The sequence below is a fragment of the Monodon monoceros genome, unplaced genomic scaffold (assembly GCF_005190385.1).
Source record: "Monodon monoceros isolate NGI ecotype Baffin Bay Population unplaced genomic scaffold, NGI_Narwhal_1 Super_Scaffold_22, whole genome shotgun sequence".
NCBI lineage: Eukaryota > Metazoa > Chordata > Mammalia > Artiodactyla > Monodontidae > Monodon > Monodon monoceros.
The window spans coordinates 92,407,723-92,420,335 of record NW_021703779.1 but is presented as its reverse complement, the minus strand read 5'-3'; positions in this window follow the sequence as shown (position 1 = coordinate 92,420,335).

Genomic DNA, 12,613 nt, shown 5'->3' with positions numbered 1-12,613 from the left:
GGTACATAGTCCTCTGCCTTCTCATTTTGTGTATCTTTCTGTGAATGTGTTTTTCAGTCCACAGGCTGCAGGATTGTAGTTCTTCTTGCTTCTGCTGTCTGCCCTCTGTTGGATGAAGCTATCTAAGAGGCTTGTGCAAGTTTTCTGATGGGAGGGACTGGTGATGGGCAGAGCTCAGTAAAACTTTAGTCTGCTTGTCTGCTGATGGGTGGGACTAATTTCCCTCCCTGTTGTTTGTTTGGCCTGAGGTGACCCAGCCCTGGAAGATACAGGCTCTCTTGTGGGGCTAATGGTGGACTCTGTGAGGGCTCATGCCAAGGAGTACTTCCCAGACCTTCTGCTGCCAGTGTCCTTGTCCCTGCAGTGAGCCACAGCCACCCCCTCGCTTCTGCAGGAGACCCTCCAACACAAGCAGGTAGGTCTGGTTCAGTCTCCTATGGGGTCACTGCTCCTTCCCCTGGGTCCCAATGCACACACTACTTTGTGTGTGCCCTGCAAGTGTGGAATCTCTGTTTCCCCCAGTCCTGTCAAAGTCCTGCAATCAAATCCTGCTAGCCTTCAAAGTCTGATTCTCTGGGAATTCCCCCTCCCGTTGCCGGACTCCCAGGTTGGGAAGCCTGACGTGGGGCTCAGAACCTTCACCCCAGTGGGTGGACTTCTGTGGTATAATTGTTCTCCAGTTTGTGAGTCAGCCACCCAGCAGTTATGGGATTTGATTTTATTGTGATTGCGCCCCTCCTACCATCTCGTTGCAGCTTCTCCTTTGTCTTTGGATGTAGGGTATCTTTTTTGGTAAGTTCCAGTGTCTTCCTGTTGATGATTGTTCAGCAGTTAGTTGTGATTCTGGTGTTCTCTCAAGAGGGAGTGAGTGCACGTCCTTCTACTCCACCATCTTGAGCCAATATGTGTACAATATTATACACTGTCTTTTCTTTATTAATTTGCAACAGTTCTTTATATAGTAAGGAAATGAACTCTTTGGATGTAAATTGCAAATATTTTTTTCACAGGTTAAAGATCCTTCATTTTAGTTGTGATATGTATGATTTCTCCCATTTCTCAGTCAGAGCAGGTATAGCAAGGTGACTTTTTTTGAGGATCTTTTCCTGCTTCAATACTGTATACATTCTAGGGACATTTCTTCCCTCCTTGCCCTACCGCTTATATTCTGGATCCTATTGTTGCTATTCCTTGCTAAAATATTTCCTGGTTAGTGATTATCTGCCTTTTCAATTCAAGGAGACTTTCAGAATCTGATTAAAGCTCTGTACCCAATGCCCAGAAATATACTCACATATAACACACCCACGAGTTTGCATTTACTTTCAGGGAGTTCACGGTCCTTCTGAAACGTAGTGTTTCTTGAAGTGTTGCCTAAGGACAACCTGTATAGCAATCTCTTGAGAGCCTTGTTTAAAATGCAGTCTTCTGCGTACCTCTCTAGGGTGAAGGAATCAGATTCTTTGCAAGTGGATGGGGACATGGAATTTGCATGTAAACACATTCTGGTAATTTCGATGCACACTAAAGCATCCCACAGCCTAGGGACATCCATGGATCCTGGTTAAGAACCCCTGGTTGAAGTCTCAGTCCCCAACTAGAGTACAGTTGTCCCTCTGTATCCACAGTTTCTGCATCCACCTATTCAACCAAATGCAGATCGAAAATATTCGGGAAAAAAATTCCAGAAATTTCCAAAAAGAAAAATCTGAATTTGCCATGCACTGGCAACTATTTACACAGCATTTACATTGTATTGGGTATTATAAATAATCTAGAGAAGATTTGACGTATACAGGAGGATATGCGGAGGTTATATGCAATGCTCTGCAATTTTATACAAGGGACTTGAGCATCTGCAGATTTTGCTATCCAAAGGAGTGCTGGAGCCAATCCCCCTCAGATACTGAGGGACGACTACATCTGAATTCTGATAGGAAAATTTGAAAGAGGAAAAATCCTCAAGATTCAAGACTCAAATGAAGCTCTAAAGGAGGAGTGACTGATGGGGAAAATGATACTTTTGTGCAGGGGTCTCTCATATTGTACCATGTGGTCAGTCAATTATAATAGCATCCCACTGTGTGTGTGTGTGTGTGTGTGTGTGTGTGTGTGTGTGTGTGTGTGTGGAGAGAGAGAGGAAGAATCACACCTGGAATTCTTTATCTTTTTTGATATGTAGATGAAGAATGACCTTTTCAATATTTCTCCCTCTTTTTCCCTCTCTCCTCCCCCTTCTCTCTCTTTCTCTTTTCTTTTATTAAAGTACCACCAGGGACTTCCCTGGTGGTCCAGTGGCTAAGACGCTGCACTCCCAATGCAGGGGGCCCAGGTTCCATCCCTGGTCAGGGAACTAGATCCCACATACCGCACCTAAGAGCCCGCATGATCCCACCTGCTGCAGTGAAGATCCCATGTGCCACACTAATACTCAGCACAGCCAAATAAATAAGTAAATAATTTTAAAAAAAGAATTAAAGTACAAACAAAGCACATCCTTACCCCAAGAGGAGAAGGTGCTGGTGAAGGGGGAAGTAAGTGCTTCCTGTACAAAGCAGGCTTTAGTAGAGGCCTGAGTCTTGCTGGAACAGGCCACGGGTAAGGGTGATTTGACTAGCATTTGACTTTTTCACAGAAGAGTGTGCTAAGAGGAAACAGTTACTTGGTTGTCACTGGGGGCCCCAGGGCCATTCTCCTGGTACTTTCCCCTCCTGTAGGCGGCCTCCCCCAGGGACCCAATGGCCTCCTTTGTTGATCAATGTCTGCTTCTTCCCAAGAAATATATATTATGTTCTGACTACTCTCTTAGAACAGTGTCTTTTCATTGTATGTGCCTCTATCTGGATGAAAGCACCAAATACACAATTTGCACAGAGTTCCGGGGGTCAATGAAGTTCCTGAAGCCCATCCAAGAGCTCCCAAAGCACTACTTCCCAAACTCTAGCCCAGGACAGCTGAGAATCTGTGTTACTCGGGAGCTTGTTAGAAATCCCTGGGCCCACACCTCACTCCACACCTAGTGAACCAGAAAATCTGGGGCCTCTGCCTGGTCCAGCTCTCCAGGTGGTTCTGATACATACTAAAGTGTGGGACCCACTGAGTCAGAGGTAAGAAATCTGCCCGAGGATCCCTTCCTGTGTTGACTGGTGGGGGGTGCAGTCTTTCAGTTCCCATGGGAGTCTTCTCCGAGGGAAATCAGTGAGCCCAGGGGAATGCAAGGCACTGGGGGCCATCACATGGACCTCACATGCGAATCTCCAAGAAATGAGGCGAACTCACCGATTTTGTTTTATTCCCAGATCAGGCTGTATCGGGGAGCATGCTGAGAGGCCAGGTCTCCTTGGGAGATGAGAAAATAGAATAGTCCAGCCTAAGAGCTCTTCAATGATTCTCTTTATAGATACAGTCTATCTCAGCCCTCTCTACTGTAAACATGGGCTTGGAAATTGAGGTGGACAACCGCCTGCTGCTAAGTGAGGAGAAGAGGCTCAGGTGAACCAAAGCCCGGGTAATAACAGAGTGTCTGACCATGGCAGTCTGCCTAGCTTCCGGCAGCCTGAGAGTGGGAGAGGGCGGGGGCAGGGAGGCACGCTCTCCCCAGCTCCACTGCCCAGGTGTAGCACCCCCAGCTCCCTCAATGCAGCTCAGAGAGAGGCTGCTCTCTGGGGAGCTGTCTGACTTTCCAGGGCAGCCTCCCTGCCCCAGCCCTCCCTGCTACCTTCCAGCTAATAAGAAGTCTTTGAGGAGCTGGGAGAGGCAGCCCTCCTGGAGGGCGGCACGTGCTCCTCCTGTCAGATGTCTGGAAGAACCACAGCACGGGGAGGGAGGGATGTGCAGGCTGCTTAGAACGCACACAGAAGATGGAAGATTCCACCGAACAGCCATTCCCGGGTCTTGCTGCAAGAGAAGTGTTACTGAGTCCAAGCTCGCTCTGCTCGCCACACGACAGGCCAATTGGAGATGAGGTGTTGAGGCAAGGAATATGACTTTATTTGGAAAGCCGGCAGATGGAGAAGATGGCGGACTAGTGCCTTAAAAGAACCATCTTATCGGGGTCTAGATGCCAGTTTCTTTGATAGAATCAGAGAGGGAAGTAAAGTAAAAAGGCAAAATAGAGAGGGAGAGGCAGCGAGGAAGTAAAGTAAAAAGGGCAATCAGTCTTGCAAAACATCTCCTGGAATGGCCAGCCTTGGTGAGGGCATGTGTTCATTTCAGCCATTTACAGGTGGGCAGGGTCAGATTGTCTCCCTGTGAGCTGAACGAAGGCACTTTACTTCAACATTCAGGCAGAGGGGCAGGGTTGCCTGTGTCAGGCCATTACGTACGATTATAATAACAAAAGCAACGAAAAGCAAGGGTTAAGGTCAAAGAAACAGATCCAACATGGATTCCGATTTAGCTCTTCCCTGTTACGTAAGCACATCGATGTTTGTTTCATGGAACAATGATGTACTTCCAGGTGGTCCCCTTTGGTGTGGGGTTTTGCTCTGCCATCCGGAGCGCAACTCAGCTCTCAGTCCCAAGAAGAACCATTGGGTTCCAACGGAACCAACCAAGGATAAATAAGCGCAAAAGACTGATTCCCAAACTCGACCTCTGACTTATGAAGTATCAGTGACGGTTCTATCTGCAGCGGACATAAGTTCCCTGCTTAATGTGGTTTGGGTTGGGGGGCTAACTCCTCCCAGCTCCCAACTCTCAAAAGTCTCACAATGGGCTCTGCCGTTGTGTCTAAAATCTTCACCGTCTAAGGTGCTTCTTTGCATTAGGGGGATGCATTCTCAACAGGAGTGATATCACCCCCTAGGGGGAAAAAATTGGTTCTTGGGTGGGGGGAACACTGGTCCAGGGGAAAGGTAAAGAACTTCCAAGCCCAGGGCCAGATCTGGTTCTTGGCCTGCTGTTTCTCTGGTCATTGCTATAGGAAGCCAGAAAATAACGTTTTCCTAGGAGACTGCCCTAGCTGAGTCATTTGGAAGGAAGCAGTAGGTTGAAGGGTGAAGAGCAGTTGAAGATTTGTGACTAATAACTTAATTGGAATTTCAAAGGCTGAAGCCTAAATCCTAAATTATTTTCAAAAAGCAGCTTATCTTGCTCACACTCACCTCAGAATTCTCAGAATTTATAGTGTCTCCTTCTGACTCGAATTAGATGAGGGTGCTCTAAATCAGAAAAGGGCCCTGAATAATCTTTGTTGTGGGTCGGTGACGTCAGATGACAAAAGGGCTCCCCACCACTTGGTTGAGTCATGGATCTCCTCACCGAATGTTCTTTACTCCTGATGCCTTAACTGATGCGTGGCTTCCTGAGCGGGCCTCTCTTGTGAAAGTGGGGTAGGTGTCCTCCTTGTTCCGAAGTGCTGCTTCCAGACCACTCCTCCTTCAACCTCAGGTCAAAACCTCTACTGCTTTGAAGCTCCTTCAAGCCAGCAATACCACATTTCCCCCTTGTGAACCATGGTCATCTGCTAAAGTCCCCATCATTCAGTGAATACATAGGCACCTATCTCTCCGTCTTCCTCTCCATCCCAAGTCCTGCCATCTCTCTGGACCTCCATTCAGCCCTTCAGAAATTCAGTCTATGTTCTCCTTACAGCAAAGAAATCTTTTTAAGACCTAAATTGGGGCTTCTGTGGTGGCGCAGTGTTTAAGAATCTGCCTGCCAATGCAGGGGACATGGGTTTGTTCCCTGGTCCGGGAAGATCCCACATGCCGTGGAGCAGCTAAGCCCATGCACCACGACTACTGAGCCTGCGCTCTAGAGCCCGTGAGCCACAACTACTGAAGCCCACGAGCCTAGAGCACGAACTCTGCAACAAGAGAAGCCACCGCAATGAGAAGCCCTAGCACTGCAACGAAGAGTAGCCCCCGCTCGCCGCAACTAGAGAAAGCCTGCGCGCAGCAACGAAGGTCCAACTCAGGCAAAAATAAATAAATAATAAATAAAATAAAAACTAAATTTGATCCTGTCCCCCATTTGCCTAAACCCTCCAGCGGCTTCCCATTGCTCTTAGGATAAAGTCCATATTTCTCACTGTGCATGGATTACAAGGCCCTGCGTGATTGGCTCCCACCTACTTCTGCTCTCTCTTCTTGGGTTTTCTCACTCTGCTGTAGTCACATGAACTCACCAAGCTCATTCCCTAACGTTCCTTACATTTACTTTTCCCTCTGCCTGGCAAGTTTTTCTCCCAAATTTTTGCATGGATAACTACTTCTCATCCATCCAGTTCACAGCTGAAATGTCACTTCAGAGAGGTATTCCATGGCCACCCGATCTAAAAATAACCCCCTACCTCCACCCCACCTACTTGCTCTCTTCTACATTATCCTATTTTATTATTTTCATAGCACATACCATGTTCTTAAATGATCGTCTGTTTGTTTTTGTCTGTCTCCCGCCAACTTGAAGGTGTTAAGAAAAAAGGCTTTTGTCTGCCTCAATTCACTGCTGAATCTCGAGCACTTAGGATAGTGCCCTGTACAGAGTAGGTGTTGTAGGCAGCCTCTCAAATGGCTCCCATGACCCTCACCTCCTCTTATTCACACCCTTGTGTAATCCTCTCCCCTTCCAGAAGCAGAGGTGACAGATGTCACTTCAGAGATGAGATTACAAAAGATTATGGCTTCTTTCTTGAATGCCCTCTCACTCTTTTGCTTACTGACCCTGAGGGAAGCCAGCTGCCATGTTGGGGGCTGCTCTATGGAAAGGCCCACATAGTAAGGAACTGATACCTCTGGTCAACAGCCAGAGAGGGCCCAAGGCCTGTAGCAGACATCTGAGTGAGCTTGGAGGGGAATTGGAAGTGGATTTTCCCCCAGTCAAGCCTTGAGATGTAGCCCTGGTCAACACCTTGATTGCAACCTGGTGAGAGATGCTGAGACAGAGACATCTAACTAAGCCACACTCAGATTCCTGATTCACAGACAATGTGAGATAACAAATGTTTGTGGTTTTAAGCCTCTAGATTTGGGAGTAATTTATTGCACAGAAATAACTAGCTAATACAGTAGATCTTTAATAAAGTAAATACCTATTGACTTAGTGAAGTCTTGGTGACTTCCACATGCATGTGATTTTCTCATCCTCAATGATCCTGCCTTTCATCCCACTTCAGCCACTTACTCTCTTGGCCACACCCGTGTCCTTGATCATCATCCAGAATTGTTCCACCTCTGAAATCATAAGACATTCCACCTTACGACCACACACTTCCATCCTTTCACATTTGCTCCCAGTACAGTGATTCCATACACAGACACCATGTCACAGATTGGGTTCCCCAGGAAGCAAACTCTCAGAGGGAGTTTAGTGTGCAAGATGTTTTTTAAGAAGTGCCCTTGGAACGCAGACGTAGAGAATGGACTTGAGGACACAGGGAGGGGGAAGTGTAAGCTGGGACAAAGTGAGAGAGTGGCATGGACATATATACACTACCAAACGTAAAATAGCTAGCTAGTGGGAAGCAGCCGCATAGCACAGGGAGATCAGCTCGGTGCTTTGTGACCACCTAGAGTGGGGGGATAGGGAGGGTGGGAGGGAGACGCAAGAGGAAGGGGATATGGTGATATAGGTATACATATAGCTGATTCACTTTGTTATACAGCAGAAACTAACACACCATTGTACAGCAATTATACTCCAATAAAGATGTTAAAAAAAAAAAGAAGTTCCCTTGGGATTAATACCTGTAGAAAGGAGGAGAAAGAAGCAGAATTGGGCAGAATTTGGGATGTAATACAGGCCTAGTGACTGTATTGGTCAATCCCATAGGGAAGTTCTGAAACTACCATGGTCCTTAAGTGTTGTTCTGAGTTGGGCCAAGATGACCAGGCCTTTAATTCATGTCTTGGTCAGTCATTGAAAGTGGGCCACTGGGGAAGGGGTGTGGCTTCTTTGTGTAAGGCAACTATCCCTCTGCAGCTATGAAGTAATCCTTGAAGGCCCTGGTAGCACAGCTGAAGGCATTCCCAACAACTGAGGCAACAAGACTTTCGTTGAAAGGTGGTCTGGGTGTTACATCACAGTGTGTATCACACTTCAATCTACCAGCCTCCTTCCTGTCCTCATTTCTTTCCTTACTCAGCTTATATGCCATTGTTCATCACTCCAATTATACTCAAGTAAGTACTCTCAAATGCTCGTTCCATTGTCTTTCTGTGTTACCTGCTCAGGCAAAACCTCCAGTCTTAAGTGAATTCAAGTAATCTTCCCCATTCCTGCACCTGAGCTGCTGAACATAGATAGAAAAAATCAAATAATTGTGAGATATCACCACACACCTGTTTGAATGGCTATTATCAAGAAGACAAGTGTTGGCTAAGATGTGGAGAAAAGGAAACCCTAGCGCACTATTGGTGGGAAACTAAATTGGTTCAGCCACTATGGAAAACAGTATGGAGGTTCCTCAAAAAATTAAAAATAGAACTACCATATGATCCAGCAATCTCACTTCTGGGTATATATCCAAAGAAAATGAAATCACTATTTCAGAGAGATATCTACACCCCCCATGTTCATTGCAGCATTATGCACAATAGTCAAGATATGGAAATAACCTAAGTGTTCATCGATGGATAAATGGATAAAGAAATTGTGGTGCATTTATATACAATGGAATATTATTGGGCCATAAAAAGAAGGAAATCCTATCTTTTTGACAACATGGATGGGCCTTGAGGGCATTATGCTAAGTGAAATAAGTCAGAGATAGACAAATACTGTAGGATCTCATCTATATGTGGAATCTAAAAAATAACAAAGCTCAAATTCGTAGAAATGGAAAGTAGAATGGTGGATGCCAGGGGTGAAGAGGTAGGAGGGGAAAAGGGGATATACTGGTCAAAGGGTACAAATGCCCAGTTAGAAAATAAATAAGTTCTGGAGATCTAATACACAGCATGGTGACTATAGTTAACAATAATGTATTATATACTTGAAAGTTGCCAAGAGAGTATAGGTGTGTTAGCTAACTTTATTGTGGTAATCATTTTGCAACATATATGTGTATCAAATCATCATGTTGTACACCTTAAACTTACACAATGTTTTTGGTTTTGCTTTTTTACATTCCACATAAAAGAGGTCATATGGTATGTCTCTTTCTTTGTCTGGCTTGTTTCACTTAACATAATGCCCTCAAGGTCCATCCATCTTGTCACAAATGTAAAGATTTCATTCTTTTTTTCTGGCCAAATTCTGTTATGTATGTGTATGTGTGTATATATATAATGAAAACATTATATATATATATATATATATATATATATATATATATATCAAGTATCATCTATCAGTGGACATTTGGGTTGTTTTCATACATTGCCTATTATAAATAATGTTGCAATGAATACGAGGGTGCATGTAACTTTTCAAGTTAGTAGTTTCATTCTCTTGGAATAATACCCAGAAGTGGAATTACTGGATCATATGGTAGTTCTTTTTTTTTTTTTTGGCCGCTCCATGTGCCCCCTGCAATGGAAGGGTGGAGTCTTAACCACTGGAGAGCCAGGGAAGTCCCACATATGGTAGTTCTATTTTATTTATTTATTTATTTATTTATTTATTTATTTATTTATTTATTCTTGGCTGCGTTGGGTCTTCGTTGCTGCGTGCAGGCTTTCTCTAGTTGCGGCGATCATGGGCTACTCTTCGTTGCGGTGCGCGGGCTTCTCATTGCGGTGGTTTCTCTTGTTGCGGAGCACGGGCTCTAGGCGTGCGGGCTTCAGCAGTGGTGGCACGTGAGCTCAGTAGTTGTGGCTCGCGGGGTCTAGAGCGCAGGCTCAGAAGCTGTGGCGCACGGGCTTAGTTGCTCTGTGGCATGTGGGATCTTCCCGGAAAAGGGCTTGAACCCAAGTCCCCTGCATTGGCAGGCGGATTCTTAACCACTGTGGCACCAGGGAAGTCCCTGGTAGTTCTATTTTTAATGTTTTGGGAAACGTCCATACTTTTTTCCATATAGGCTGCACCAATTTACATACCAACCAACTGTGCACAAGGGTACCCTGTTCTCCACATCCTCACCAACACTTGTTATTTCTTGTCTTTTTGCTAATAGCCATCCTAACAGGTGTGAGGGGATAGCTCCTTGTGGTTTTGATTTTCATTTCCCTGATGATTAATGATGTTGAGCACCTTTTCATGTACCTGTTGGCCATCTGTATGTCTTCTCTGGAAACATATCTGCTGAATTCCTCTGTCCATTTTTTAATCAGATTTTTTTTTTGCTATTGAGTTCTATGAGTTCTTTATATATTTTAGATATTAACCCCTTATCAGACATATGATTTTCAAATATTTTCTCCCATTCCATAGGTTGTCTTTTCATTTTGTGAAGTACACAAAGTTATATATCAATTATATCTCAATAAAGATGGGGAAAAAAGAAGTTTGGGAAATGTTAAAAGAAAAAAAAGAGACATCAACCAATTGCAATGTATAGATCTTACTTTTCCTGATTCAAAATACTTAAAAAGGGAATTCCCTGGCTGTCCAGTGGTTAGGGCGCCGCGATTCCACTGCAGGGAGCGTGGGTTCGATCCCTTGTCAGGGAGCTAAGATCCCACATGCTGTTCAGTATGGCCCAAAATAAATAAATAAATAAAGTTTGCTTTCAAAACCTATTTAATAAACACACAAATTAATAATATGTACCCTGGATATTTAATGATATTAAGGAATTTCTGTTAATGTTTTTAGTGAGATGATGGTATAGTTATTTTTTAAGGAGTTCTTATCTTACAGAGATACACAGTGAAATAATTATAGTTGATATAATTATATATATATATATATATATATATAAAATGATATAATGACTGGGATTTGCTTCAAAATGATACCAAGGGAGTGGAACATTAAGGGAAACAAGATTGGCCTTGAGTTGATAATGTCTTAATCTGGATGATGAATAAATTGGGTTCGTTGTACTATTCTTTCAACTTCTGTAACTGTTTGAAATATTCCATAGATAAAGTGACAAAAGTTGGAGGAGGAGGCATTCCATGGCTCAGAATGTGAGCTCTAGAGTCACATGGCCTGACTTCATGTACTTTCTCTGCCTTTAACACTTATGTGTCTTGAGGCAAGTGAATGGTCAAGATAGAAGGGACCTTGAATGATGGAGGCTCCGCCATCTTGTAATACCACCATATCAACATATGGCCTCTGAAGATGCTGCAGAAGGGGAGGAAAAGACATGAGGGATTTATGAGATGTTTTTAAGAACCAGGCCTAGAAATGGCTTACATCATTTCTGTGCATATTATGTTGGTCAGAAGCCAGTCACATGGTCTTAGCCTAATTAGAAGGGAAGATGGGAAATGTATGTCCAGGAAGAGGAAGATGAAACTGATTAGATGAAACATGCTTTGTGTCACGAAAAGTCACTTAACTTCCTGTGCTTTAGTTTGCTCCTCTGTAGAATGGGGATGATAATGACAACATGTATCTCACAGGATTACTCTAAGTATTCAATGAGTTAATATATGTAAATCTCTCAGACCAAGGCCTAACCCAGAGTAAGTTCTTAATTTTATGTATATATGTATTTATCTAAAAATGGGCCTTGACACATCAGGAAGATTATTATCAGCCAAAGACAGGGATTGGTGAAGCAGTCTATTTCACAAACACAGGGGACAGCATCAGCCACAAAGCAAAAGGAAAGCACGGGGTGTGTTCAGGAAATAATGAGTATGTGGTGTGCAGAGGAGGATGGGGGACATATCTGGAATGGCTGGTTGGGGATTGATCATGGAGGGCCTCAAATACCTAAATTTACCAAGCAATAGACCACCAATGAAAAAATGGTGGCAGTCAGATGACAAAATATCACAGAATCATCTAAAATTATAACACTGGAAGGATTACTAGGTAACATATAGTCCAATCTTCTCATTTTACAGAGAATATAATTAAGACAAAGAGAGGATTAAATGACTCATCCAATGTGACACAACTTGCTGATGGCATGGCTGAAATGAGTTCAGCCTCCTTAACTCCCCAGCCTCTGGTTTTCCACCATACTTTGCTCCTCTTAACAATTGTAAGAGACTTTAGGAAGATGAATTTGTCAGGTTCTCATCTCAAGTGACTATGGGCAAGTTACTTCATCTCTGGATCACAGTTTTCCTTTTCTGTAAAATGTAGGTTGTGCCACACAATCTATAAGGTGCCACTTCTAGCTCTAAAATTAGATTTAAATTAGAGTTGAGAAAGTTTGGAACCAGTTCTTTTGATAGTCTAAGACAGAGATTGATACTTGTCCCCTACTATCAGTTCTCTTTCCTTCATATAGAGCACACAATTTTAAACTGGGAATATGGCTGCCAGAATAAATTTTATATCTCCAGCCTCCCTTGGAGCTGTAAGTGGCTATGTGACTAAGCTCTGGCCAGTGGGCTATAATCTATGTTTTGGTGGTGAATACAACTTTCAGGAAGTATCCTTCAGTGGGGAATACTTCTGTCTTTCCTTCTTCCTCCTGGCAGGAATGCAGACATGACAGATGGAGCTGGAGCAGCCATCTTGAATCATGATACATCATTGGCCCTTGTATGGAAGCTGTGTGTTGAGCAATGCAGAACTACTTGGTGAAAGAACTCTGGATGCC